Below are 7,743 nucleotides of genomic sequence, written 5' to 3' on the forward strand. Positions count from 1 at the left end.
AATTCGTTTTAGAATCATACAATATTTTCCTTCTCATTTTATTCTAGTTAAAAAGAGGCACAATGCTGCCTGATAAGTTCGAACGTGAAACCGAACTAGCCTGTCAAAGTCGTCCGGTTGTCAAACGTACGCAAAATTATTCAAAATGCTATAATTACGGCATATAAACCGGCAATTATTTCAACGCTTTGTTTTAACAAATTTCAAATAGCCGCAGATTTGAAAATATTTTTAACGTGTTACAACTGCACTGGATATTGGTACGGGCACGGCCACTAAAATAACTTAAAAAATATAAAACAATATAACTTTAAATTTACTAAAAAGAAACAGTTTTTATGCGAAACGGGTGACGATCAAGATCAGCTTGATGTTAGCTGTATCAGAGATTAAATATACGAAATGTATTAAAACAGTAAGTAGTTTTCTTCAATCGAAACATAATTTAACATTTTCTCTGAAATAATGGTTAGTCTGGAGTATCCATAAAAAGTTAAAAGATATGCAGCTATTTGAGGGTATACAGTACATCCCTTCTTAGACTGTTGGATAACACAAGAGAAGTGGTGTAAAGATAACCCACGAACGGGGTTAATAGAACTTGAAGACATTGCTTATAAAATAATACGATTTTCTAACAGATATAACAAAATCACGAAAGAAGTATTACACCAATTTGTATATTTAAAAGTGACATGGATATTTCAGAATGCATAAATATAAATGCAACAAACGTTAATGAAAAAAGATAAACGTTCGACTAACTATCGATTAGGTTTTGTTAGTCATTAACATTTATTAATAATTTATTAGACATATAGTTCTTCATGCTGGAAACAGGAAAGGTTTTATTCCTGGTGCAGAATTAGTGTTTTCTTGTATGTCCAAGGGTGCCTACCATGAAGAAATTAAACATAACTTGTTTTTGCAGTGGCTTGAAAATCAGCTTTTATAGAACACCATATCATAGTACACTGGTGGAGAAGATCCCATCAAGTGTATTAAAAAAGGCTGCAATGAAGGAATGGCTTAAAGTACATAAAATAAGTTTTGAACAAGCCATGTTAAAGAATTAACTATTTCAAATTGCAAATGTTTCATTGGGTTTTCTACAATTTACTTGTTTTAGAAATAGCCCGAAAAAAGGTATACAGTAGACAGATAGCTGAAAAATATGAATATTTATTTCTTTGTTGATTAGGTGGATTAGGCTTCCAAAGAGATACTACTAGATAAAAAAGGCTCCTAGATCTCTACCTCATAGGTGGTGTGGAACAGAGTTTAGTATAAATAAAATAAAAACAACTCCATCCTATAAAATATTATACCTATATTCTTAATTGTACTTTTAAGTCTTTCGATAATATATGCATTACTCTTATTATTAGATATACCCTAATGATATATTAACTTTATATATTTAATAACATTTTTATTTAATTATTTTATTTATACTAGAATTTTGTTGTATTTCAAAGTCAAACTGAACTAAAACTCAGAGTTGATACGGCAACATTGCGACGTTTTAACGTAAAAAATTTAGATAACAAAATAACTTTGAGTTATATATTACATTTGCACTTAGCTTCTATTACATTAAAAAAATAACTTTTATAGTATATGTTTTAAATTATATCGGGTTAATGAATTATATCAGGATTTAAACGAAGGTTTGAATACTTATCAATAAATTTTTGGCAAGATTAATTCTTATGAATTCACCAAGTGCTGCATTTGATTATTTTGGAGCTTATTATTCAAATTACCATTTCATAGACACGTTACGATGCAAATTTGATATAAACTGATTAAGCGAGATCAGACCTTGCAGAAAGAGGTTATGCTTGGGATATAGTGTCCAGAAATATATGTCTAAAGTAGTGCGATTTCGACTAAATATAGCTTAACCAGTTAAATTTATGTAATAAAATTATCTCTTTATATATGTCATGTCATGATATGAAATTATCTGTTATGTAATGTTAGTGATTAAGGTTAAGGTATTGCAATGATTAAGGCCAGAGATCTGTCCTCTTACTTCTGCGATAGTTTATATTTAATGAAGGTTCCATGGCATGGATGTACTTATTGTAATAATAAATGTATTTAAGTAACAATGTAAAATCCGACAAGGAATAACGAGTCAAGTGACTTCAGTAAACAGACAGTGTAAGATCGTGTGGGCTTAGTGTATCACTGACCAGTTGGTAGATAACAAAATGCAACAATTTTATAACATTTACACAATCTGTCATACATATTTTGTATTGTTTTCTCTTTCACTGAGATCAAGAAATGTTAATATTTCGTCTCGTTGTATTATCCCCTTTAACTATTGTTATAAATTTTTATATCTGTCTCAAATTTTAATGATTCTTTAAACAATTGCATTCAAATACACCAAATACATTAAAATCAAGAAATGTGTGTTGAATGAAATGTTATTTAATATTTCACCTATAGATATTAACGACACTAGTCATATTTTAAATGTTACCAACATTTCGATTGCGCGTTCAAAATATTTTCGCTTCTGGACGCATTCAATGCAAAGATCTTACTTGCCGACTTGGTTGGCGTAGTGGTAAAGACGACAGGTCCTCCTTCTGTTGCTATAGTCGCAGACTCGAATCCTGCTGGGGCATAATTGAAAATATATGTTTGTGATTGTTTAACATTTGTGAATGTCGTTGGGCAAGAGTGCCAAATCCGACGAGCAAAATGACGACAGACCCACCAGTAATCAGGCTGGGTAGGACTGAATATCTTCTGAGATTATCTCTAAGTTAGTCACGAGCCCGCCGGTAGGCTTAATGGTGAGGGCCTTGGTTCGGAGCCCACGTTAAATATTAGTTCCAGTTCAGATAAACCCTGACTGGTAAAAAGGAGACTTGGAAGAAATGGTTTCTTATTAAAAAATTAAGTAGAGCTCGTCCAAGTCAATCCAATACCATCAACTGGTATAATATCAAGAAACTATAATTGAATATGTCTGATTATTATGACGGGTTAAGTAAGGTAGTGCAATTAAGTACTTACGAGTTATGTCAATAATTCCTTTCCGGATATTTCGCTACAGAAAACACGCTTTTCATAATGGATAGCTAAAAAAATATTCAAACTAATGGCCATTTTATTTTATACATTTTGCCAATCTCTCAAAATTTATTTATGTTTTTCATATTTATTTAATTTTATTTTTAGAAATTTTTATTACTTTTAAACCGTTCATCGAGTCAATTTTTAACTATTTTGAAATCGACAAAATGCCGCTTCCCAAGCGCCGGCTCCCTCCATGCGACAAAGCGGTAGTCGAGTGTAACCAGATCTGGATAGTATAACGTGAATAGTCGCTATAATTCTTCTTACCCAAATGATTTCAACGTATCTTTGACTGGTTTTCTTATATAAGGCGGCTCTTTGTCATACTGCAATATCACCTTATTTAGTGTGGATATTTTTCTATCATTACAAGAGTAAATATCAGTCGCTATAGGAACTATCAGTATTAACCGATTCTCCAGGCCTTAATAGTTGAAAATCCAAGACACCAACGTGATGTAACTAGACACAGAACACAATCTTGGAACCGAAGCAATTTGGCATTGTAGTATATGGATGCGTTACGCCATGTGATAACCATGATTTTTGTCTTAGGATTTTTGAAATAAATCCATTTTTCATACGCCGTGTCTATTCTAGACATAAATTACTTCCTTTCATATCTTTGAAGCAGAATTTCACTGGCAAGGGATTTTCTAGCTGCCTTTCATTCAATTCACGTGACACCCATTCCCATCTTTATTTGCCATTACATATAAACGTTTACAAATTACGAGTCGGCTCACACTCAATTTTTCTGCGAATTGCTTTTGAGCTTGTGTTTGTATTGGGTCGTCATCCAATAAATCCTACAATTCCGCATCTTTACAGGTTTGTTGGATTTCTTTGTCTTGATCTCTCAAATTACCACATTTGAATTTTTGACATGTAGTGCATCAAATCATAACATTGCATACTTATAGCTGTTGAAATATATTACAAAAGTCGGAAATGAATTAAAGACACACATGTAAAAATTCACTTAAGGTAATATTCACGGATTCAGCAATTTTCAATAAATCAATACTTAAAATACCAATCACATTTACAAAAAAATACCATCATTAATATTCTCCCATCCTACGTATACTTTCGCCTTAATCGACATAGATACTGTCTATTTAACTTAGAGATATTACAGAATGAAACAACAATCATTAATATTAAGTATACACTTAATGTTTTCCCTTTTGGACAAAATATGTCCTTGTTTTGACCCTCATCATAAAACTAAAGAGATTAAAAACTAATTATTTTTAATTATTAAATTAGAACTTTATTGATTTACATTAGTAGTCAATATAATCACACAATTTTCTATAGTCTTTTATAGATTAGAAACGATTCATTATGTATTTAAACCATCTAGGACCTTCTTTTTAATCTTTATTGAACTCAAATATTATTCTATGCCCATTTACAGAATATTGTTAATAAATTAGAAATAAATATAAACAATTCTTTAGCAAATACAATATTAGATGATACCATATTTTCATTAAGGAAGAAATGCCATTTTTGTATGTTTATTTAGTACATAGATTTATAAGAATAGAACTGATAAAACTCCATTTGTATAATAAATAAAAAATTAATTCAATATAAATATATTATATGTGAAATTAATTGTCATTGAAAGTGTCATTAATTCCCAGCAACCATTCTGGCCTCCGAATATATTAATTTCCTGTTTTCAGATAACTTTTTACTAAAATTTAACAGTACCTAAGGAATTCTTTTTTATTCGATAAACCATAGCAATCTGTGTTTTGTTTGCATCTTATTAGATAATATAGTTCAAAGAGGTTCATCATTAAATAAATTAAAGCTTATTATTCCGGGGTTGTAGGGATATTATTCTCTGAATTATTTCATTTAAACGAAATCAAACAAATTAAAAATGGGTAAACTATTTTGGATGTTTGGTTACAGCTGAGAATATCAAAGCTATAAAAAGCCACCTCATAGCATGAATACGATATTTTTAGATAAAAACATTTCAGTTCAGAATACATTATGGGCAGAAGCATGCTCGTTATGGTTTTAAGGCCGTCAGAGACGGCTTTACCTTGCTTAAAGTACCTCTAACTGTGAAGTATTGAAATTTAAGAATATTGAATATACAAATTCTGAAGTTGAGTAAACGTTTCTTAACCAAGAATGATGATGAAGAATGATATTAACTGAATTACCAAGAGCCAAGTTACCGATATACCACGGATTCATTGTGATTAGTCAGCAAATTGAACAAATATAAGCTTTATTTAAAACACTATTTGAGACTCTTACTATGCATCATAGCCATGAACTTCCCCGTCTATTAATTTAGTACCAAAAGTATATAGACTTGAGCATTCGGTGCGTATTTATAGAAAAAATTGAAAGTGCGTATGAGCAGAACTGAATTCGGCAACATTCATGCCAAACAGATTTCAAAATTTGTTCAAAGTCGTAGTGCGCATTCACCCTACTTAGTTCCAGTGTTCACAGCGCGACTTTCAGAGCTCAGCAAAGGACAGAATATTGTGCTAAGGACTGCGGATCGGGCCAAAAATTTAAGCGAGGGTGGGAGAAATTAGCTGGATTAAGAATGACATAGGTTTCGGTTTCGAGAAAATAAACCTGCTTTTCCTTGCAACTTACTTATTACTATAATGATGTATTTGGTTGATAAATATGTGTTTAATATGTACCAATGATTACTAATAATAATATATTAAGAAACCTCATAAAAAACATGAATAGTTAAAATATTTATATTTTACCTTCAACAACCTTGTTACAAAATCTGAAACGATATTTAAAATTGTTTTCTATGACGCAAATGGTAATTAAAAAAGCCTGTCATATAAATATGAGTTGCTTTTCTTATATTTCATTGAAGGGAATTAAATTTATTGATACTCTCCGTAGTATAAAACTTTTCAAATAATATGAAAAAGCATTTCACAACAGGTGAGAGAAAAGATGTATAATAATCTCATATAATTATTAACAATATAAAAAATTAAGCTTGCCAAGAGCTGTCGGAATATTTCTTTTCTATATATTATTATCCGGAGCATATATGAAAGTTGTACAAATATTAGGAGTAACAATTGTAAAAAGCTTGAAAAAATACAGTAATATCATTTTACTACTAATTTTATTTAATTCACAGAATACTGCAAACCTTTTAAATTTTAACGAACACACGACCATGTAAAAATGGGCGTTCATTAATCGCACTATACTTAACAATCGGCTTTTTGCATCTTTCTAAAAAGACTACCATATTTTTGACCTAAAACATAAACCTAAAAGAGACCTAAAACTCATTAAATACAGTAATTTTAGTAAAGAGTCACTTACCTATATTAATATTTAGAAAGTAGATATTATATCACTGCCTCAGATGTACTTGTTAGCAATTTTATTTTACTTTATAATTTGAAAAGATACTAGCATAACATCCTGTTACCAGGACTGTAGCTCTTCCATCCAAATGATCTTGTACTGGTCACCTGTTATTTTTTCATACTACATAGACATTGTGTTTGAAATAGTGTACACAAAGCTAATAAATATTTCACCTTCAAAATAGTAATAAAATTTCTAGAATATACTCAAACATTATGCAGTAACTACAAGTACCTGTTTATATAATTCTTGTCTCTACCTTTACCAGATGAATTGCCTAGTGACTTAATTTATACATTTTTTGCCACCAAATAATGCTAATATTCTGAATTTATGGTTTTACTACGTCTACCTAGTAGTGACATGGGACTGAATATATCTTCTGATGGTTTTTGTTTATTTTATAATCTTTACACAATTGTAAATATTTGAAATCGCTTAAGGACTCTATAAGTAGAATACTAAAATGATATAAACATAAGAGTTTTTTGACATATTCTTACCATAGTCTTCAAAGCAGTTGAATATTATTTTTATTTTCTTCCTTATCAGAACTTTGTTTATTGTTAGTGGCTACACTTACAATAACTTGATATACTTTTTATATATGAATACTCATTTAAAAACGCTCAGACGGCACCTATTATTTTAGCAATAAATTTTGCTTTTTAGCAAAAGAACACTACACGTGCCGTGGAAAAATGATTCCCAAGATATTTTATTTTTGGTATGTCATTTTGAAAAGTATGGTTATAAACTATATGTAAAGAATATGCTGTTCCGAACCAAGCGATGAAAATCGTCAAATGATTTTTGGAGACTGAAACTTTCGAAGGGGAATGGAAGGTGCCACGAGTTGAATTCGATCACCGCGAACGGAGAGATATTCGCCGAATCCCTGCGGAATCTTCGGGCATACCCCGAACCGTTTGCTTCGTTCATGTCTGTTCTTACCATAATGAAGAAACGAACGCCTATCCTGTAGAATGTGTTACTTAAATCTGAATATTGATATAAAAAAATAATTTACAGTTGAATCATGTATAAAGTTCAATTAATGTTACTTTCTTACTTATTTCTCCACTAGGTGTATATAAAGCACATTTAATTCTATATCATACAACATCAACGCATCGTTCTTTATGAGGTTCTGTCTCGACGCACGGCATTAGACTTTGACTGAACCATTGTCGGAAGCGCTCATGTTCATCATCATTCAGGGGAAAATATCGTCTAATAAGA

At 30.8% G+C, this 7,743-nt stretch overlaps 1 long non-coding RNA gene across 2 annotated transcripts; it reads right to left on the minus strand.

Moving 5' to 3' along the window:
- Positions 1–6,195: 6,195 nt before the first annotated feature.
- LOC143193872 (uncharacterized) lies at positions 6,196–7,009 on the minus strand. Of its 2 annotated transcripts, none has more exons than XR_013005123.1 (3): positions 6,736–7,009; positions 6,454–6,674; positions 6,196–6,398 (listed from the first exon to the last, which is right to left on the minus strand). It is a non-coding gene; the product is annotated as an uncharacterized LOC143193872 (long non-coding RNA). The 2 variants fall into 2 exon arrangements; XR_013005124.1 differs by having other exon boundaries at positions 6,196–6,409.
- Positions 7,010–7,743: the final 734 nt, after the last annotated feature.

This window comes from Rhynchophorus ferrugineus, unplaced genomic scaffold (genome assembly GCF_030347505.1).
Source record: "Rhynchophorus ferrugineus isolate W39M unplaced genomic scaffold, kcgeb_rfMv2 rfM1, whole genome shotgun sequence".
Classification (NCBI taxonomy): Eukaryota; Metazoa; Arthropoda; class Insecta; order Coleoptera; family Curculionidae; genus Rhynchophorus; species Rhynchophorus ferrugineus.